Source organism: Triturus cristatus, chromosome 12, assembly GCF_964204655.1.
Source record: "Triturus cristatus chromosome 12, aTriCri1.1, whole genome shotgun sequence".
Lineage (NCBI taxonomy): Eukaryota > Metazoa > Chordata > Amphibia > Caudata > Salamandridae > Triturus > Triturus cristatus.
Window position 1 is genome coordinate 613433322 of NC_140595.1, and position 23543 is coordinate 613456864.

General features: G+C 46.4%; 1 protein-coding gene across 1 annotated transcript in view; it reads left to right on the forward strand.

Annotated features, from left to right (window-relative positions):
- The window catches only part of VPS9D1 (VPS9 domain containing 1), a 436405-nt gene that overhangs the window by 372484 nt on the left and 40378 nt on the right, over positions 1-23543 (forward strand). The gene's annotated exons all lie outside the window — the stretch shown is intronic.

Consider the following 23543-nt stretch of genomic DNA (forward strand, 5'->3'; position numbering starts at 1 on the left):
AGTACAGCGAGCGAGGAGAAACGAAGGACGGAGGAGAGCGGCGAACGGGAGGAGTGCCGGAGGAAGAAGGAGAGACGGAAGACGGCGAACCAAGGAGAGAGAACAAGATATTCACGGCGACCAAACCCGGTGGGCTGAAGGGAGGAGAAGTCGCCCCGGGTCCCAGCGCCGTGGTCCGGGAAACGGGCCGTGGCTCAGGGCAGTTGGCTCTTCGGGGACCTTTTGGGTAGGGTTGGTGGGGAGATTGCGAAGGGAGGTAGGGCACTAGAGCAAGGGTGAGACCCTCCCGGACTCCCACACTTCTCTCCCCACACCTGCCTTCGGTGATGGTAGCATGAACTTAAACATATAGGTAGCAGCCCTGACTTAGACCTGTTTTTGTTTTCTTTTCCTCCCTTCCCTCACCTACCGAGCACCTCCATTTGCGGACTCCGAACACAGAAGGCCAAGATCCCTCCAAGTTTCGGACGTCCCTGCAAGGAATATTCCCACGGACAGTGACTGTCTCTTTAGTTTGTTAACTCTGATTATTCGGCCAAAACACACCCTGAGCATACCGGAGTATACCCATATACTACCTGCCAGACTTGCTAAAAATAAAGAGTCAAAACGATTGCACCTTTTTGAACTCGGCGGTTTTATTTTTTTGGTCAACCTTCCCGTTAGGGACTCCTGAATACCACAAGGGGCTAAATACAAACCAAAACTACACACAACAAAACTTGCTTTCAACTTGTGGCATTAACTACTAGCTAAGGAATGGTACTTATTAATTTCCCACCTCAAAGGAATTAAAGTTTGAGTTGGGCTTGCAGGTATTGAAAGCCAAAACATGTAGGTCATGTGCATGTCTGTGTAGTGGGTGCATAACCAATAGAGCTAATTTACCAGAATTGAAACTCAATTGACAAATTACCTATGGATCTCTGCAAGAAACACTTAAACCCACTGTGCATACCAGGCATGATTCAAACCCATGGCTTGCAGTTTAGACAAAGGTTTGCAAAGTGCTCTACAGCAAGCATATTGACAATCTAAGTTATCTAATAAGAATAATAAGAATTCAAATCTGTGCTTTTTTTATCACACTGAGCTGCTTGCAGCAAGCATGTTTAACTCCTGAGATATTTTATCAGCACGGTAAGTTGCCCTTTGCTCCGTGTTGTTAAGGCACCGTTTTTCTAATTCTGGATTTGCCTCTTAAAAATCATGTTTTTCTTGTGTGTTATTAAAGTTGGGACTTTGAAAGCCAACAAAGAATACAATTTGAGAGTGCCCTATTCTAATGGTGACTTACTGCAGATTATTGGTAAACCACCCCCACTTGCCAAACTGGATCTTGGAATTTTGAAGTGATGCCATTCACTGGTGCCAAATGGTGCTGCTCAGTTTCAGGCCACAATTGGTAACATTACAGATTATAAAAAATAATGAGCACGTGAGTTATCAGTTCCATCTTTTGCTTGTCATGTAGAAATGAGCCACCAAATTATAGGTTTTTGGCATCTTTGAAGCTCTTTAGTCTTTCTATTCTTTAGGAGACTGTCCCTCCCACGTTTTTGTGCGTTCTTCCCTGTAGCAAATGTCACTGCCAGGCCATAGTGATTGGACCCTATTCAGAGTGTTTGGTTTGTTTGGGTAAAGGTCAGGATGCAGCCTTTCTTTTTTTTTTTTTTTTTTTTTTTTTAAAAACCTTTATTTCGATAGATGCACAATACACAGCGTCTGCCTACAACCCCCTCGGGGCCGGCCGCTATGACATTGGAGAACATAGAACAATAATGTCAGGATAAGAAAAGGTTTAATTTTATGGTTTTGTCGAGTACAACGTAGTGTACTTCGAACAGAGTCGAAGCTAATCACTGACCAGGAGAGACATCACCGTTCACGGAGCACCCAGAAGGAAGCGTTATATAGGAAGGCATTGGTAAGGAGACAGGTGGCCACCATCCAGGGACGAAGAGCATACACTATACCACAGAATGATAAAACACAATAAGCTCCTTACTAACACTGAACCCCGACCCCGAAGAAACAAAGAAACATAAAAGAAAAGGAAACCAAAGAGGAAGGGAGAAAGAAAGAGAGAGAGGGCCATAGAGACGAAGAAGACATAGAACACATCCCATCCCCCCACCCTGCATACCAGCGGAAGGCCATGGCCCACCCCCCCCCAATAGGCATGCCTGTCGCCCCAAATGAACCCCAAGTAGGAAAGAGAGTCCGGAGAGTGGGAAATAACCTCCCAGTCTCCGACTCCCAGAGAAGGCAGGAGGAGGAAATGTTACATACTCCCGGTCACCACAGCCCATTAAGCATCCCCCACCCTGAAAATCATCAGCACAACTGAAGAAGCAAGCAAAGCGGCAGGTGGGGAGACTCCATTTCAAATGTGCGAGCAAAGCAGATAATTAGCAGCCTCATCCTAGTCCCCGCCCGCCAATACGTACAGCAAACTAAAGAAAATCGCCCAGCCCCGGCCCGATCCTGAGCGGCCCCACAGATCCACCCCCGCGGTAAACAGTAGCAATTTACACACATGCGGCACAACCGATACATAAGCAAATATTCTAGTCCGGGTCATGCCAGGCGGTCAAGCAGGATCATCAAGGGAGGCAACATCAACCCTGGCCTGAACGCGGAGACCCCACCAAACATGGCCGCCGCTGGGAGTGTACCTCAGGCAGAACAAAGGAGCAAGATGGCCGCTCACGGCAAAGAAGACGCAGAGGGAGAAGAAGCGAGAGTTCCCAGTCATAGACCATCACCACATCGATAGTGACAAACACAGTTTTCCCCACCGAACGGCACACACTCCGGCGATGTTGAGGCAGACACGGCAACACCCGCAGAGGCAGAGTCTCAGCTTGTAAAGTGGAAGGGAGCTTTGTATCTGCAACTTGATCATTAGACAAACCCTCGACACTGTAACCAGGGAGAGGACGATCCATAGTACCCCCCTGTCGCCAATTTGTATCCGCCTCGAAGGGAATGAGAGGCATTGGGGGGTCAGACAACCGCAGTAGTTCCCTGGATGGCATAGCAGCATCGATCTTCCACTCCAGTTCTCGAGTGCGTTGGCACCATGTCGCCCGCAAGTCCCCCAGGGCTAGAAGGATATCACCATAGGTCAGGTCTGCTCCCTGCTGCAGCATGCCGACTGTATGTAAAGGCGCCACCGGGACACCCTCCAGCTCGACAGCAGGCAGTGAAGCCTGCGTCAGGGACATGGCGGCCTCCGCCTCTCCGGCGAAGCAGACCGGCACCGACACCATTTCCGCCGCCAGCCCACCTCGGAGGGGTGAGGGCGACTCCATAGGACGGAGGAACAATAGTGAGGGCAAGAGGAGTTGCTGCTCGCTATACGGGGCTCACACGATGGGAGAGCCCTCGGCTGTGTTGCAATGCGGGTGGTGGGCGCTCTCATACGGTCACCGCTCTGACCGCTGGTAGGAGGACAAAGGAAGATTCGCCAGCCCGGACCCAATCGTACAGGAATTCTCTCCGTCGCGAAGAAGGCTCCGCCAGGCCGCCCACTCCACGTCCGGTCACATTTCCCCCGGCGCCGGTCCAGCCCCAGGTCGTCTCACCGTACGTGATAAGCGGTGTCCGGCGGTGGTGGTCGGGCCAGAATGCGTGGGCAAAGTCCAAAGTCGGCAAACTCTATGAATCCTCGACCAAAAAAGCCGGCGGGAACATCGGAGGAATGCGGGAAGTATCAGCGCATTCGTGGTTACATTTGCTCGCGCCGTAGGCAGGATTAAAGATCAGGATGTCATGTAAACAGCAGACGGGCTGCGGAGCCGGGAGCTCAGACGTCCTGTCCGTCCGCCATCTTGGCTCCTCCCCAATTAGCCCCGATGCAGCCTTTCTTAAGCTTTGCTGTTGAATGTAACCTAAAGCCATTGGGGGTGTGAGGGGTAAAGGTATTCATGGCCTGAACTGAGGAGTCCGATATGAAGTAGAGGTTCCGATCCCCATCAAAATGAAGATCATCTAAGCAGAAGTGTCACTAGAGGCATAAGATTGATAAACGCCCGTGTCTCCTCAAGATAAAAAGGGTTCCTCTCCAAAGCATATTCTGATTTTGGAGAACCTACAGCCTAAAGCCGATGGGAGTTTTCCCTCCTATGATGCCACTTTTAAATTGGTACAAACGTGTTCAGCAGGCAAACTTTGTCATTTTTGCATCCCACCGACTCTATAGCATGCCCCCTCAAGTTTCTATAGTTCAGGTAGCAACTTTGGCATCTTCCAGCCTTGAAGCTAAGCTGACATCCTCAGCTTCAGCTCTTCTCAGACCTAATGGGGCACTGCCTCTGCCTACATTGGAGTTGGTTGAGCTTAGAAAGAAGAAGGTTATACATGGGTGAAGCCAGTGTTGGCGCCAATAGCTACAATGAGAGTGATATCATCTGTGTCAGAGATCGAAACTACCTATTAGGACTCTATTGACAACATAGATATTTCAGGCTACAAGGAAAATATCTTATTAACTGTACAAGAATGAATTTCCTCAGATGAAGGAAGTAATGACTGATTATTCTTTTCAACAGTTTCAGACTCTATTCGGCACTAGTACAGATTATCTGGGCTTTCAAAATAGATACATGGGTGACAGAGAGAATTTGTTTTCTCCAAAATAATCCAATAAAAGATTAATTTGGAATTGCATAATCCAGTCGGACTTGATACCCTGCTTGAACCTAAATTTCTGGTGTCCTAAGGTCAATCGTCTGATGGGCAATTAATAATCTGTCTCTGTAATAATAGAATGACTGAGAGACTAGATGTTCAGTTGTAGCCTGAGAAGCAGAAGTCTAATCTCTTTGCAGATCTTTTCCAAACAGCCAGCTGGACCCCTTCTGTCTTTCAGAGGGACCTTAGTAGACACACGCAAAGCAGTTTCTGAAAACGTATAGACTATTCCACTGTAGGCAGAAGTAGCATGAAAACATAGATAATCTCAGAGGAAAACATTTTGTTTTATTAGCGTATGTGACATCTGAGCGTTTATTTGTTCAGGAGTATGCCTAAAGTGCGACAGAATATTTTTCCCACAGTTCTTTTTGGCACAGATTTCAAAATTCTAATCTCTCTAAGTAGGTAGGTTAGTCAATGCTTCAGGCACTAAGATCCTGCAATGGTGAGTTCTGCCAGGTCTAACATGATTTACATAGACATGCCTAGATCAGGGGGTGTCAAGGTTCAGCTTTTGGATATGCCTTTAATGGTCACAGTTCTCAAGTCAACAGAAAGCAGAGCAGCAGACCACCATGACCATGATTGCTTTTAAATAGAGCAATCGATATTTTTTTTAATGTATCCCATTTCCCTTAAACGAAAACAGGTTGCCTTTAAGACAGAAAAATGCAAGGTTTTCTTTTCATTTGTTCAGAGCAGGCAGCGGTCCCTAGGACCACTGCCTGCTCTGAAAAACATGTTTGCACTACCATTCTCAAAGGGTAAGGGGTCCCTTGGAGACCCATACCCATTTGTGAATGAGTTACCACCAACTTGAAGTTTGTAGTAAAATGCGAATACTATGCGACCACATTCATGGTCACAAAACATTCATTCATACCATTACGATTCGGTATTTGGAAGGGACGCCCTAAACACGCCCCTTCCAAATATCGAAACGCAAACCCATTTTGCGATTCAGTAACAGGTTACCAAATCACAAAATAGGGTTTGATACATGGGAAAAGCCTTTTTTGCATTCGCAAATGGGCCGATTCTGCTAGGGGTATGTGCTGTGCTACTGAATACACTCTGTGGGTGAGCTGTATGGCCATTTAAACACTGTTTACTGCTATTTAAAGTTACCAGGGATTCCTAGCATGATGACTGGGAATGATTCAAGCATGTGAATACATAAATTATACCAACACTGGAGAACTGGAATTACATGTAAGCAACTAATTTCATCTGAATTGTTTCCCTCAAGCCATACCACCCCACTGCTCATTCTGGTGCTTCCCCACCCTCCCCTTCTCTGACTCAGAGGATGGGTTTTGCAGGTTGCCACTACTAACCCTGCCTATTCACTTGCCCTTGCACCACTAACAACATTTTGGGTTGTAGAACGAGAGAGACTGCTATACTGTCAAGGGCACGGGCAGCAGACAGATTTCTGCTATTGTCTCAAGACCAAACATTCAAACCCACCTTCTGGTGTCTGAACTATAACTTTAACTTTATTGCATAATTCATAAACATCTTTGCGAAAACACATTCATTCACACATGCTAAGAGTCAAATCTTGATTTAAAACAATCTACTTTAGTTTAAGAACAGTAATTTCTCTGAGAGTGTTTCACGATGTAGTCTCCGCCTTGGTAACCAGTTCCACTGGTTGAATTACAGAATCAGGACTGCCCTCAAAATGTATTAGGAGAGAAACAGTCAAGTATCAGATTGGATGTCAGAATAGGCTTTTAATGTAGCTAGTGGAATTTTTATGAACTTGACAAAGCTGCTAGCTGGCGGCATATCTGCAGTGTTAAGGTATCCTTTGATGACTTTGGCACAGGATCTGATCCCTAGTCATAAGAAATATGGAAGTAATAACATGGCTCATTCCTTAGTCAGGCTATCACAGCAGCATAGAATGTGGGCCAGAGAGTCCAATTTATACTGGCAGAGTCTGCAGCATTCTGTGTTGAGAGCGTTTCCATTTTCGCTTTACCTCTCCATACTGAGCTAGCCAAACCGGAATCTGAAGTCCTTTTCAAGATTTAGAGCTGAAGCTTTTGTTAAATATGGTGCAGCCTTGGTTGCAGTCTTCCTTGAGCATATGGAACTAATAAAGTGTTTTAAAATGTGAGATACTTCAGAGTCCAGGTCAAAAGAATGAGCTCATTAACATGGTTCTAAATTGTGACCTAGGGAGAGACAATTCCAAGTCTTCTTGCATTTGTAAACGATCTAGCGAGCTGGACAGGGAATTGTGGTGCCTTGATATATTCTTTGGAACATTCCCAATTTCTGACCGTAAAAAGGATTTTAATGAACCCTGCTCCAAGATGATGCATCTATGCCAGAAACCTAATACATGTAAAGCTGGACTGACCTCTTGATCAAATTAAATTCCAGTTTTTTTTTTTTACAAATATATATATATATTTTTTTTCCGGTAACTGATAATGGTTCAGAGGATTTCAATAACATAAATACACACAGTAAGTACAGCCGCGCCAATGCATCAATAACATTTTCATGAGTACATTTTGCCTGTAAGCCCTCGGTTCCCTATACACTATAGATATGTCTTCTTCGTGAATTATACTGATGGAGAGTTCGCCTGTTATGCACTTAGGTCTGAGTCTGATTCCTCGAGGGGTGGAGTCTAGATGTTCCCTCTGTAGGCGTTCCACTTGCCCCACATCCGAGTCAATTTTTTGGGGCATTTTCTGTGGACGAAAACAGGTTTCTCTGCTACCATTATTCTATCCATGTCCTCACACCATTGTCTAAACGTGGGGGTTGTTTGTGCACCCCAATTCTGCGCTATATTGCGTTTAGCCATCATCATACCCAAGGTCGCCCAGTCTTGTGCTGCGTGATTAAGGTCTGTCGGTTCCCAAATGTTGAGGAGACAGCGCCTAGGATCCGGGGGGACAGCGGGGCCACAGACCCATGTAATAGTGTTCATGATAGCCTCCCAGTACAGCGTAATGTTTGGGCACTCCCACAAGGTGTGATAGAAAATTAAATTCCAGTTTAATTTAAAACGTGTGCACCCTTTTTTCTTCGCCCCAGAGCACTGTAATATGACAGAAGAAGTTGCAGACACTTGTGTGTTCCCTTTTGCAATACAGATAGTCCAGGTGCTTATACAGAGCAGTATCATGGGTGCGGCACAGAGGCAAAGAGGCCATCAGGAGGTGCACTGATTAAGTGCCACAAAAAAGGTAGCCCACAGTCAGTATACCCCCTACTAGCAGCCCTTTGAGGGACAAAGGGATTCCATGAATCGTCCTCTTTCCCACCTTTTAAGTGCAGGTGAGTTCCTCTTCCACAGTGAAATACAGAGCACAAGCTTCAAGCAGTTGTTCCATTTTTGACTCATGCGCTGCCCCCAGGACAGTTGCTAGTTCACGTCTGCCGTGGAGGAACTGGATCATCACTAAAAGAGGGCATTTTTCTTGTTTGTGTACATGCACCAGTTGGAAATAGGACACTATTTGTGAAATGGCCCTATTTGTGATAGAGCCACTGTATAACTTTTAGCAACATATGGAAAATTTGCCAAGAATTCAACTTATGCCAAGTCTCTTTCTGTCAATACTGTCAAAGACAATCCTGAAATCAATAAATTAGGCATAGAAATATTGCTTTGGATGCTGCAAGCTTATGGTTTTGCCTCTTTGTCTAGAAGTGTAATCATTCTTTATTTGGAGGGGAGCCCTTTTTGTGTAGTTGGTAGAGTATGGCTCCTTGACAGGAGGTTGTCAGCAATAATGTGAAGTCGCAGATTTTAAATATGGAGTGTAGCCAGTGAGACTAGTTCTTGTTATCTGACTCTCGTAACAAGACAGGGAATCCACCTTGACAGTTTAGATATGAAATGTGGTTCTCATACATAATGGCTGGAATATAGTTTCCTGCAGTTTTGCCAGTTGAAATGTCCAAAGAGTCTACATAGGCCCACATTTTCCTTGAGTCATTGAGTTTACAAATAGAAAGTAGAGAGACTTCAACCTTGATTTTCATTTTACTTCCCATATATGTCTTCGCTTTTTTAAAGATTCCCAAATGTATGCAGATGTCTTGCATCATGGTTGTCGGCATTCAGTTTAATCTAGCCCTCTAACTTATGTAAGAGTCTGGCTTATTGTCGTTTTTATTCTAATTTCTGTAGTGAACCATCATTTATAGGGCTTCCTTTAGGTAGAATTTGTAAATGTGATGGGCACTTCTTACTGCAGACTCCCCAGGCACCAGACTGGATTCAGAAAATGTTCTCCATAGCAGTGCGCCCATGTGCCACTAGGCGGTGCCGTGCATATAAGCTCCATACCTGAGCACTGAGGTCAGTTCCTTCCCATTCCCTCAAATGCAGATCCGGAGTCCTGCACCCAGCTCTCTTGGTTTTATGCCATCTTCTCAAATTATTTCACCAGTGTGCTAAGGAACGATGTTTCCCCCCAAAACAACAAGTTTCAAGCCATGCATGACTGCAGGAAGCAGATTGTTGATGTCTGTCATGGAACCACACAAGGTGCATAATTGGTCTCTCAGTTTGGACCACAACTTTGAGTCGTCCAATAAGTGTGCCCTCATGCACCCAAAGGTGGTCCAAGACGAGAGGCGAAGCTGTATATTGTCAAACAGAAGAAGAAGAAGTTGTGGTCTCCATGTAGGTCCCACTCCTAATCAAAGTCACCAGAACTTACCCAGGCCCAAGAGTGTCGCCTGCAACCACTCAAGTTTGTGCTCGAAGTCATCTGGTAAGTCCAGGCATAAGCATAAGTAAGCGAAGTGAGACTCAAACTCATCCTGCCAATCAGAATCCAGAGAGATGTAGTCTCAGGCCACGGAACCAATTCCTCAGCTGGTCCTGACATGCTCTGAATTACCCAGGTGGTCCTCAACAAACCAAACTCTTCAAAGAGGCCATGCTGCAAATTTTCAGTGCGCTTCTAGCTCCCTTTGGTGCACCTTCAGGCCCCACGGAACACCAAGGGCCCACAGTCAGGGTACTGTCGTTGGTCCATCTGTGGTCCCCTGGAACCCATTACCAGGCCTTTACCAACTCTAATATAGGTTTCCTCTTCAGCCCGAGATCCACACTGATTGCTACCACACCTGCACTGTTACTGACCACCTGTGCGGGAAGAGGACCCGATGCCAATGACAGACTTTGAACCAACTTTGGATCGTGCGCAAGTGATGCTGCACTATGAAATGACTAAAGCACAACCGGTCACCATGCAGTCGGACTCTAACCCAGTTCAAAAGCCCTGTCAGCAACGGCTCCAATATCTTTTTGGTTCTGATCCTATATCAGAGAATCCCAGCATGTTGTTGTTGTGATGCTGATGGTGTGGTTTGCCCCCCCCCCCCACTATATCGATGATGCTTTTTACATTGATTTACAGAATGCCAGTGGGCTTGACACCTCGCTTGACTTTTCACTTAGGCCAACAACGGAAGAGAGCTCCTCATTTGCTGTGGTGGTCCAGAAGGCAGCTGAGGCGCTAGAACAACAGCTACCCTCTGTTGAGGCAAAACAAATGTCCTTAAGGAGATCTTAACAGCCTGGCCCAGTTACTTCTGAACCCTTGCTACCCCTTAACAATGCCTTCACCAATACTTTGATGGCTACTTGGTCGAAGCCTTGTTCTTACCCATCTGTGAATCAGCAGGTGGGCGGACCCCACAGACCGGTGAACCAGATTTTCTCACCAAGTACTCCACCCTAGTAAGCCTTATCATACAGGCCTTGACCAGCAAGGTGAATCTGAATTCATTTCCAGCCACTCCTCCGACATAGAATTCAAGAGAATTGAGACTTTTGGCAAGCACATGTATTCTTCTACCAGTCTAGCACTACGATCCGTGAATGTTGCTTGTTTACTGGGTCATTACACACATGTCCTGTAGGAAATGGCCAGTGAGATCGAGTCGGCAGTCCTGGAAGACCATACCATCTCTTTGGTTTAGACTATTCATGGTGCACAGGACACCACCAAACATGTTATCCATGCAGGTCTGGATACTACGGATTGCTTAGGAAGGCTATAGGCACTAGTGTTGTACTTAGTCAATACGTGTGGATGCGTTTGACAGGATTCTCCGGCAATGTACAGGACTCCCTCATGGATATATCCTTTGATAGGGTCCCACCTTTTGGGTAAGAAGGCATAATCTGCTTTAAAGCACTTTAAGGATAGTATAGCAATGACATGCTCTTTTGGGCTGTTGACCTCTGTTAAACAGTTCCTGCATCAATTCAGAAAGGTTAGAAGCTATTCCAGAGGGATGGCATATAGACAGAGACATCCTTCCCAACCTGTGCTGCAAGCACCCAGTCCTTTTGTTACTGTGGACGTAGGTCTGGCAGGTAGCGTGCAAACCAGCAGGGTTGCCACTTCTCCAATCCCTCTTTCCATGCTACAACAGCCACTAAACAAAATTATTTTGCCCTTATTGGTGCATGCTCAACCAGGGGTCGGTATCATTCAACATGTCATCGAGACGATTCTGGACTTGGAAAGAGGAGGGGGTTGTTGCTCTTGCTGTTTCCTCGTTCCGAAGAACAGCTGGGGTTTCAGGCCTGTTTTGTACGTCCGCCCACAGAACGTCTTCCCATGAAAGGTGGGACTTTGGTTCATTGATAGTGAACCCCAACAATGTCAATAGTCTTGCCGTCATCTGGAGGTGGTCCTTAACTGACTGTGGCGAGTCTTCAAACAGCCAGTCATCGAGGTATGTGAATACTGGTATCCCGAACCTCAGGCAACGAGCACCGCCATCACTTTTGTGAGCACCCGATGGGTGCTGGTGTGGCAGAAAGGATTACAGTAAAACTGAAATTGTAAAGTAGATATATAAAAATGTGCGCCCTCTAGGTCCAAGAACACTATGCAGTCACCCAGGCCCGGAGCAGAGAGGATATAGGCCACAATGAGCTTCTCGAATTTGTCCTTCCATAGGAAGGTATTCAGAGGCCGGACGTACAAAAAAGGCCTAAAGTCCCCAGTGTGCTTTGAAACAAGGAAATATAGAGAGTAACAATCCCTTCCTCTTTATAAGTACGGAGCCATTTTGATGATGCCTTTAGCGGACAACAGTCACAAATATTACCTGTTGTGATAAGATTTATTTAAAGCTTAACTCATGTTCCCTCCCAAACTGTTTGTGATGCTACAGTGGGACCTTAACTTGGTCTTGACGTTTCTAATGTGTATGTCATTTAAGCCGAAGCATAGCTGCTTGCTGCATCTCCTAACTTTAAAGACAGTCTTTTTCATTGTGATTACAGGCACTTTCATGGCAACTGCCTTCCACCACCTTTTTCCCGGACAAGTTTGTGCTTAAGACTTGAGTACCATTCTTGCCAAAAGTTGTGACTCTCTTCTACATTGAGCAATCAATCAATCTGACAGTGTTCTTTGCTCCCCATCACCCCACAAAAGAGGAGAATAGACTTCATCGGCCGAACCCCAAAAAGCTTTTACGTTTTTTCATTAGTTGTACCAAGGACATTGACCATTGAGTGGATGATTAACTTTTTGTAGAGTTCTCTGGAGCAAAGAAAGGAAAGCCTGTGGAAACGAGCTGGATAGTCCTCTGCATTAAGATCTGCTGTACCTTGGCCTAGAAGCAGCCTACGGAAGCTCTGAGAGCCCATTTCACCAGGGCTAAGGCTGCGTTGACACGTGGAGAACCTACTCTTGACATCTACCAGGCTGTGATGTGAGCATCAGTGCACTCGTTCATGAATTACAAGGTAAAAGTGCTTTGACAGCCCAATCCAGTGGGAAGCACATTTCGCCTACTCAGCCCTACGGGTATTTGGTCTGACTGAACTCCACAGACCCTCCACCTGGAGAGGTAATGCTTTGGCATTTATTCTATGGTGAGGAATCTGCAGTTAGAAGTATCCAACAGAAGAACAAGTTACTTACCTTCAGAAATGCTCATGCTGGTAGATATTCTATCTTACCGCAGATTCCTCACCGTACTCCCTGTTCTGTTGAGTGACCTTTTTTAACATCTAAAAAGGTCCAAATTTAGGAAACCGCACACTGGTACCAACAATTGTTCATGCTCTGTGTCTGAGGGTGTGAAAAGTAAAAAGAAAAGAAACTGATTTCAGCTCGCAAGGGTGCCGCGTAAATTTGGCTCAGCTCCATCACGTGGCAGTGGCACCGCGGTTGTCGGGCTGCATGACTTCTGGTTACATTTTGTGATTTTGTACTGCAACATCAGTCGGGCTTGAGCCAAAGTCAGTTCGGGGTCTACCTTGGCATTGGCACTGGGTCCTTTTCCAGCGCCATTCACGTTGATGCCAGCTGTGGTGTGGCAGGGACCAGTTTGAAAATCGAACCGGAGTTGAAGTCTGCACTGGACTTTGTACTGGCCCAATAACAGGTCCTAGAGGAACAGACAATGCCAGGCATAGAGCTGCCAGCAAACACCTGACTGTGGGCCCCCACTGTAACATGGGCCCTAAGGTGAAAAAGAGGGAGCCGGAAGTGCACAGAAAATTTGCTGCCTGGCCTCTTTGAAGGCCTTGATCTGCTGCTGGGTTGATGAAGGCCTGGAAAATTCAAGGCTCTTTGGGACCAGTTGAGGAATCCGTTTCATGGCTGAAGACCTCGAGGGGTGTGACTGACATTGTGATTTCCTCGCACCTTCTCTTAGGAATCGCAGTGGGGTACTCTGATCGAGTCCTGCTTCACTTTCCTATGTTTTCACTTAGACTTGGACTTACTGAAGGACTTCAAGCGCAAAGTTGAGCGGTCATGGGAGCGTGCTGTGGATCAAGAATGCACCTGTGTCTTCGATTGGTAGCATGACTTACGCAAACGCTTCGACTTCTTCTGTGTGCCTCCTGTTCTTAGATTGCTTTCAGGTGCTTGAGGGCACACTCATCACATGATTCAGAATTGTGGCCCTGGAACAGACCCAAAAGACCCACCTAGTGCAGGCCATGACTGACATTTGATTCCTGCAGTCATGACATGGTTTGAATCCTATTGTTTTGGGTGGGCACATCAATCTCTAGTTAAATTTTTTTGGGCAGTCATCAAAAAAGCAGCAGGGTAGGGAGCGAATTGTCAGATCTGCTCTGGAAGGCGCGGAATGAAAACAAACAGATGTCAGCACCCAAAGGTGTGGCTAATATGCGGCTATTCTCTGTCTCTTCTGGGACGGTGAGGAGTTAGCACAAGAGCTGAAAAGAGCCACTTAATGGCACACAGGAGCACTGCTAAGGGGGAAGTTTTCTATATCCAGTCTCGCACCTTGGGAGTATTCTAATGCAAGTAATCTGCGGTTAGATAGAGTATCCACCTGAAAGAGCGCTACCGAAGGTAAGTAACTTGTTTGTTTCTGTAATTCCTATCAGTGTTGTAGTTCATTAAAGAGGTAGCAACCACAGTCAACACACTGGCATGGTGAATGTTTGTAATAGATTGAAGAGAATTTTGCTATTGAGTCACCTTCTCTACACAATCTAGTATGTTATAATCTTGTATGTGTATAAAGAGTGGGAGGCTGATGTAGGTATAGTCCATGATTGCTGCACTATATTTGGTGACTGTTGTGTGTCTGGTTGGTTTATCAGAGGAGAATGTCCCAAGTAAGCTATGTAGACCTATACTGTGTAATGAGTGTAGAAGTGCAGCTTTCTGAGATGATGATACTCGGGTCTGTGAATATACCTCAGGGATGCCACAGATTGAATCTTGATCATAGAAGATATAGTTCTCCAAGGTTTCTATTGAACAGGTTCAAATTAAAATCACCTGTTATTATATTTTCTGCACAAACATTTGATGCTTTTATGTTTCTAATGCTTTGTTTAACTGGCCTTTTCTAAAAGGAGGGTTAATTTTGTTGCAATGCATGTTGATAGACCCCCATATGGCCGTTCCTTTTCTCTGTACTTACTGCCAGAGTGTGGATAAAAAGATGCCAATAATAGGCTGAGGATCCAGACACCATGTTCCCTGACATCAGAAAATATGATGTGACTTAATAAAATTTAAAACATTGTCATCATCTTTTAACCATTGGCAGCTGGACACATGCCATGATCCAAAATATAAGAGGTTTGACTTGAATATGGAAATTGGAATTGCTTCTTCCCATTTTTAATATGCTAGTAAGAGCGGTTGCATTATGAAGTCTGATTGTTTACAGGGCTATACATGTGGGGTAGCTAGTTCCAGTTATCCTTAACATTGCTCAGCGTGGGGACACTCTCACCACCCTTACCCGTCTCATAGATTGTGACGCACGGGTGCGGAGTTGGTCAATACCTGTGGAAGGTCAATACCTTTATCTGTGCTGGGAAGCGCCACCAGGTGCCCTTTGTTAACGTGCGGCGTTCGCCATATGACGAGGGAATGGGTATATCCGACCCTTACTACTTAGCGCAACTCACAACAATTAATGAGTGGTTCAATGGCAGTTGGCCTGACCATGTTTATCGTGAGGAATTGAACCAGCTAGGCCTCAACAGGCTGTTGGAACAGCTCTATGGCTCTCCCATCCCCCGACTGCTCCCAGAGTGTACACAGGTGACTTTGCTGTGCTGGAAGGGGGCAATTCAACTTATTGGTTGGGACCATAAGCCCACTGGGATGACCCCACTGTAACAGGACATGTGGCTCCCCCATGTAGCCGGCTTGCAGGGGTGGCATCACTCACCTTAGGGACGTCTGGTTGGGCGATGCACTAATATCCTTCCAGTACATGTAGGAACACTACCAGCTCTCGCGCACCCAGTTCCACCAATATCTACTACTGCGCCATGCCCTCCCAGTCCACATCCCACTAGGTACACACATCCCAAGTTTAATCCACTGGAGGCCAAGCTCTCAATGATGAAGATGGGCAAAGAGGCCCCCTGCATGCCCTATAGCTTCCTTGTCATTAATGCCCTAGATCGATTCCTCGGGTTACAGACATGGGTGGGAGACCTTGATGAAGATGACTGGTGTGAAGTCAGAATGGCATGAGGGAAATGGTTTTCTCCTCGCTCCTCCGCATCAACTCACAGATCTCCATATTGCTTACCTGACTCTCCAATTATTGCACCGAGCCGGTGGGTCCTCCTGGGGCTAATGTGCACGCTGCTCCTTGGTAGAAGAGGACTTTTTCTATATCATCTGGGCTTGTCCCGGACCGATCTCCTTTTGGGAGGGAGTAGGTAAGGAGGTTTCCAGTGTCCCTGCTGTGTTTGTTGGAAGAGACAGGTGAATTGAGGATGGAACGGGTCTTCATAAGGGGTGGCACAATGGTGGCCAAACGCAACATTGCCTGTAAATGGAACTCCCCAGAGCCCCCATTGCTGGTGCAGTGGAGGAAAGGCGTGGACTGGTGTGCCCAACTGGAACAACCGATTTATGATACACAGTGCTGCCCTCTGAAACATGAAAAGATCTGGGGCAGGTAGTGGTAGTATCATGGGCTAGCTACGGCGACTTCTTAGATATATACTTTCACCTAATTTATATGATGTGGACAAGTGAAACTAGTCAATGTGTGTCGTTAATGTTGTTTGCACCAAAATAAAAAAAAATTGGTTATCAAAAAAACATTGCTCAGCGTGGTGTGTTTTACTTGGCAGCATCTCTGTCCACTAATATGCAATGTGATATTTGTTCTGTCTCTTAGGCATGTTAGATTGCTTTTGGGGCCCATCACAGTTTTTAAGGATGAGCCAGGATTACCTCTGATTTTTGTTGGAATTGGCGCATTTGTTTTAATTAATGGTATTGGGTATGACTGTTTGTCCAGTTTTGTTATGCTGATCACCCACGCCTTACTGACATCTTTACAGGAGTAAATCAGATCAGAGTCGATTTGCCTGTACCAATTTGTAACTGCAACCGATCCTCTGCAGATTGGATGGCAAAGCTAATCCTTACTATATCTTCTGATTTCAGATTTTCCAATTTCGATTGTGCTTTGAATAATCCTAGTAGATTTCCCATGTAATATTTCAAAATTCTCCTTGGAATAATAGTGTGGCATAAAATGGAGAATATTATTACGCTCTTCCATGCTTCCCTTTTGAGCTGGTCTTTATTCATTGCCACTTTTTCTCGCCTTTGGCGATCTTTTGGTGCATGGTGGAGTATGCTGGTATCTGAAAGAAACACGTTAGTTAGATTCCTCACCTTAGAATATCCCCAGGCGTCAGGCTGGATCCGGAAAGATTTTTGTAGCAATACCCCTTGCGCGTCGCTAGGCATCGTCTGCGACTCCGCGTCCGTCGTCGGCGTCGTGCGCCGGAATGACGTCGTCGGAGTACTTAGACACCGCCCTCGCACACTGACGTCAGTTCTTCTTTTTTCCGCGCCAGTAAGCGCCGATCCGGGAAGAGCTTACCCCTAGTCATTTTTTTACTAACTTTTTTTTAACCTTTTTGGTCTATCGACTCGACTCTGGTGCCGGTAGGATGCCTGGTTTTAAAGCCTGTGACGCCTGTCATCGCCTGATGTCGGTGACGGATCACCATCGCCGGTGCCTTTATTGCCTGGGGGCCGACCATGACGCGGAGTCGTGCCTCGATTGCCAGGCCTTGACATCGAAAGCTAGGCGGGAGCGGTCCCGTAAGCTTCTCGAGCTTCGGCACTCGGCTCCGCTCCGCTCTCGGTCCCGGTCCAGGAGGAGGTCCAAGGACCGATCGCGGAGCCGCAGCCATCGTCATCGCTCGTCGGGGTCTTCGGGTAAGTCGAAGCACTCCAAGAAGTCCAAGAGACGACATCGCTCTTCGGACTCCCCTCGCCGGTCGCGCGACTCGCCGAGGGTCAGGGTGTGTCAGCTCCGATAGCTTCAAGTAGAGTCCGATGACCACCTCGGAGTTGGTTCGTTGCACAAAGGGTTCCACCTCTTGATCGTTTCCTCTCTGATTGCTATGATAGCGCAAGAGATAGATCGGATCAAGTGAGGGAAGGAAAGGATGGGAACAGCGGGGAGGGAGACCTGTAAAACATAAACATAGACCATTAACTTTATCTATACTTCCTTTCTACATAACTACATAAGGCATGGGAATGTACCCTGTGAAAAGCTTTCGTTACCTGTAAAGAAAATAATTAAGAACTTAATTCAAAAAGGCATATGCTATTCCAATCTCTGTGAATGTCTTGTATCAGGGGTTTGTATGGAGCTTATAGTTTTGTTACACAGTGAACAAGGTAAGCGTTATAACAGCACCAGAAACAACAGGGATTGATATTCATAGCTCCATATGATTTGAACTCCACCGTTTCTCAACACGGTTTCGGCAAAATAGATTCTGTGCACTACAGATGCCGGTTCTCAACCCGGCTTCGGCCCTCAGTGCTCCCCGTACTTCACTGGGTTACTCACGCTCTCTCTCTCTCATTCAACCGTAGAGCCGTTCACCTCACGGCGAGTTTAGTCACTCTCTCTTCTCTCTCAAAATGAACAGTGCCGTTACCTCACGGCGATGTTCTCGCTCTCACACGCACTTCTGCGTTCTCCAGGTTTGAGGGGCACCCCAATGTTTGACACCGTTCTCGTATCACCTGTCCCAACACAAATACCCTGGGAAGCGGTACGCCCACGATGCAGTTTGTAGCGTAGCGGCTTCCCCGAACCCAATGCCTCCACACTCTAAATATACCAGAGATTTGACTGGTGCAGCGGCACCCTTACCCGACCTCCTCCTCCTTCCGACTGACCCTCCGAATAACCGCAAGACTGGAACCAAAGTAGGAATATCCGACAGCGCCATGGTTCTTCCGTTCTTCTTTTCACGGCGCGTAAAGCCGGAACACGACGCAGAGCGTCGGAAGTGACGTCAGCGCGTGAGCACTGCGCCGCACAGGCTGCTGGGTAGGGTAGTTCCGGTGAACCTGACAACGTGTCGCTAATAACCCCGTAACAGTACATCCCTCCCAACGGGACGTTGTCAGGGTCTTGGTTTCAGTGGATTCAGAGCGTGAAACCTTTTTATCAGACGTGGAGCATGTACATCCTCCGCAGGCTCCCACGAATCTTCCTCAGGTCCGTATCCCTTCCAGGATATCAAATACCAGATCTTCCTTCCTCTTTTCTTGGAGTCCACCACTGCACGTACTTCGAATTCTGGTTCATTGTCAATGAGCATTGGCTTTGGGTGTTTGAGTGCAGGAGTGTGGGCTGGTTTTAACAAAGACACATGGAAGACCGGATGAATCCGCATGTGATTTGGTAACGCTAGTCTGACCGCTACCGGGTTGATGATCTTGAGTATTTTGTAAGGACCAATGTACCGAGGGTTGAAGATGCTATAGCGTCGGAAGCGGATATTCTTGGTGGATAACCATACTACATCTCCGCTCTTATACAAAGGTTCGGGCCTCCTATGTTTATCGGCTTGTGCCTTATACTTGATCTTTGCTGCCTGGATATTTCTTTGGGCGTTCCTCAAGATGCCTTGGATTCTGTGGATCCTAGTTTGCACTTCTGGTACCTTACTTGTGTTCTTGGGCAGAAGGAATGGGAGGAACCGGGGATGAAATCCATAAGTAACAAAAAACGGTGCTAATTTTGTGGTACTGTGTTGAGCGCTATTGTAGGCTATTTCTGCTAGCCATAACCACTCTACCCACCTTTCGGTAGTGCTTTGGACGTAGGCTTTCAAATATTGTTTCAATGTTTGATTTAACCTCTCCGTCTGTCCATCTGTTTGTGGGTGGAAACTAGTTGACATGTTAGACGTAATTTGCAAGGCAGAACACCATACTCTCCAGAACTGAGACGTGAATTGGGTGCCTCTATCTGTTATGATAGTCTTGGGAAGGCCGTGTAGACGTACTACATGAGTCAGTAATAGTTTGGCTACTTGTCCGGAAGTAGGAAGACTCGCACACGCAATAAAGTGTCCCATCTTAGTCAAACTATCGATCACCACCAGGATGGTGGTGCATCCGTTATCCTTAGGTAATCCTACAATGAAATCCAGCGATATGTGCTCCCAGGGTGTGTCTGGGGTGGGCAATGGCCGTAGCAGCCCATATGGTTTACCTCGATCCGGTTTCGTTTGCATGCAGACCTGACATGTTTGTACTAGTTCTCGTACATCGCTGGACAGTGTGGGCCACCAGAATTGTCTAAGAAGCCTGTCTTGGGTCTTTTCCCTTCCGTTGTGTCCGGCTGTGGGTGACGCATGACACCAATGTAATGCTTCCTGGCGTAAGCTGGGAGTAGGTACGAATAACTGTTTTCCTTTCATAGGGAGGCCTTCTCGAACCTTCCACTCTTTATGCTCCGCCAGCCATCTTCTCCATTTAGGTTTTCGCATTTCTGTTTTCACTTTAGTGAGGAATTGTTCGGACTGCACTGCACATATTGCCTGTTCAGGATGTATGATGGATCTTGCAATTGGTTCGGCTATTGTGGGTGTACTTTCCTGTCGTGAAAGGGCATCTGCCTTTTTGTTTGCACTTCCAGGTCTGTATGTGAGCACGAAACGAAATTCTTCAAAAAATAGCATCCACCTTAGTTGTCTGGGTGAGAGGAGGCGAGCTGAAGTCATATACTGTAATTCCGATGATCGGAATATACAGTGGTCATGTGTTTGGCCCCCATTAAATAGTGTCTCCACTCCTTGAAAGCGTCTCGTATAGCGAGTAGCTCCTTTTCTGCGATTGTGTAGTTAATCTCCGGTCCACTGAGTTTTCTAGACATGTAAGCTATGGGGTGTAGCAGCCCATTCTGAGGATCCCTTTGGGATAGTACCGCACCAATTGCAATTTCGGAGGCATCGGCCTCTACCAGGTATGGTCTGTCAGGATCAGGGTGGGCTAGCACAGGCGCAGTGGTAAACGCTTCTCTGAGTTGAGTGAACGCCTGTTGTGCCTCTGGAGTCCAACTGAATTTAACCTTTTTTCGGAGGAGTTGTGTTATGGGGGCTACTATATTTGAGAATTGAGAAATGAACCGCCTATAAAAGTTGGCAAATCCTAAAAAGGATTGCACGTCCTTTACATTTGTAGGGGTTGGCCACTTCTGTACTGCCGAAACCTTTCTTTCCGCCATGGTTTGTCCCCGAGCTGACAACATTACCCCCAGAAACTCAACCTGATCTGCATGGAACTCACATTTACTGAGTTTACAGTACAAATTATTGGTTCTCAAGGCCTCTAACACTTTCCCTACATGTTTTGGGTGATCCTGGTCGTTGTCTGAATAGATGAGGATGTCATCTATGTAGACAATTGCAAACCGATCCAAATATTCTCGCAAGACTTCGTTTAGAAAGAATTGGAATGCTGCAGGTGCATTGCACAGCCCAAACGGCATCACTCGATACTCGAATAACCCATATCGAGTGCGAAAAGCCGTTTTCCACTCATCACCCTGTCTCATGCGGACAAGGTGGTAAGCGCCCCTTAAATCCAGTTTGGTATAGATTACTGCCTTTTTCACTTGGTCCAACAGGACGGAGATCAAAGGAAGCGGGTAACTATTTTTTATTGTTACTTTATTCAAGGCGCGAAAGTCTATACAAGTTCTTAACTCGCCGTTAGCCTTGGGAATGAAGAAAAGGGGCGATGCTGCTGGGGACTTTGATGGTCTAATAAACCCATTTGCTTGGTACTTCTCGAGATAATCTCGCAAATGCTCGTTTTCTCCTTCCGAGAGAGCATAGATCCTCCCGCATGGGACCACTGCCCCCGGAACCAGATCTATTTGGCAGTCGTAAGAGCGATGGGGAGGAAGCCTATCAGCCTGCGTCTCATTAAAAACATCTATATATTCTTTATATATGTCAGGTAATTTGATGTCCTTTTCTGCCGCCGTAGCGATGGTATACCCCTGTGAAGGAGGAGCTTCCGTCTGCTTCTTCTCCATCCCGCAACATTGCTTACAAAACGGGGATGCGAAAACTAAACTGTGATTTATCCAATTTATGGTGGGGTTATGTTTGGTTAACCACGGTAACCCCAAAATTACCCCATACATAGGAGTCTTGATGATATTAAATGTCAACCATTCACTATGTCGTACCCCACATCCAACCTTCAGGGAAGGGGTACAGAATCCTATGGGTCCGGAAGCTAGATTCCTACCATCCACCGTTAGCACAGTTTCCAACTGTTTCTTAGCTACTCTAGAGATGCCCAACTCCTGTACTACTTCGTCATCCATAAAGATACCTGTAGCGCCTGAATCCAAAAGGGCAGTTGCTTCAACGGGTTTCCCTTTGACATGTATCTGAATTTTGACAAAAAAATGTTTTTTCTGTCCTATCACTGAAGGTATTTCATATGGGCCCATGGAATTTCCTCCCCCAATCCCAGGGCCTGCTAGTTTTCCGTCTTAGTTACTGTCAATGGAGGAGCCCGTAAAAATCCGCTCTCCTTAACCTTGGGTTTAGCCATGCATTCTCTTACGTAATGCCCTTTCTTCCCGCAATACATGCATAAACCTTGCTTCCTCCTTGTTTCCCTTTCTTCCTGTGTAAGGGCCGCTCTCACGGTGCCTATTTCCATAGGTTCCACCGCTGGGCCGGACATAGCTCCCTGTGAACGTGGTCTTTCAGTCCTCACAAAAGGACGATCGTATTTTCTTCTGTCTCCCTTTCTATCCATGAGACGGTTATCTAAACGTCTCGCTAAATTAATGAGGTCTACACAGGACCTCGGTTGTGGATCGATTTGAGCAATCACATCCTTCAACTCATCCCGCAACCCGTGGTGAAAGACCGCTGCTTGCTTTTCTTCAGGCCAATTCGTCTCTGCTACTAATCGCTGAAACGCATTGACATATACCAATAATTCACGATTCCCTTGCTTTAACTCCAACAACTCTCTATCCACAGAATAGGTCTGAGCCCTATGGTCAAAAACACCTTCAAACTCCTCCCGAAACCCATCCCAATCATATAATAAGGGATCATCCTTCCGTACCAAGGGGACCGCCCATTGCGCTGCATCTCCTGCCAAATATGAGATTAAAAAGGCCACTCTAGCCTGATTTGTACTGAATACCTTGGGGCGACACGTGAAATGGAGCATGACTTGTGTCATAAATACTTGCACTTTCTTCTCGTCCCCATGGAACCGTTCTGGAGCGGCTAAGGGAATTGGGGTGGGTATTTCCACCGTAAATGGAGTGGACGGTGTTGTGGTAGCTCCCCCTGCCCAACTACCTCCACTAACTGTTCTGCTTCCCACTGCATCAAAAGGATTACGCTGTATCCGGTCTACGCGGTCCTGCAACACCGCTGTTTCTGCTCGGGAGGCTGCTACCTCGGTCTGCACTAATTGTAATGCCGCTAAAATCTCATCTAGGGTGGCCATTGTGCCCCGAACCAACTGGGAGGTAACAGTGTAAACGGGTCGGATATTCTGTCAGCTCCGATAGCTTCAAGTAGAGTCCGATGACCACCTCGGAGTTGGTTCGTTGCACAAAGGGTTCCACCTCTTGATCGTTTCCTCTCTGATTGCTATGATAGCGCAAGAGATAGATCGGATCAAGTGAGGGAAGGAAAGGATGGGAACAGCGGGGAGGGAGACCTGTAAAACATAAACATAGACCATTAACTTTATCTATACTTCCTTTCTACATAACTACATAAGGCATGGGAATGTACCCTGTGAAAAGCTTTCGTTACCTGTAAAGAAAAGAATTAAGAACTTAATTCAAAAAGGCATATGCTATTCCAATCTCTGTGAATGTCTTGTATCAGGGGTTTGTATGGAGCTTATAGTTTTGTTACACAGTGAACAAGGTAAGCGTTATAACAGCACCAGAAACAACAGGGATTGATATTCATAGCTCCATATGATTTGAACTCCACCGTTTCTCAACACGGTTTCGGCAAAATAGATTCTGTG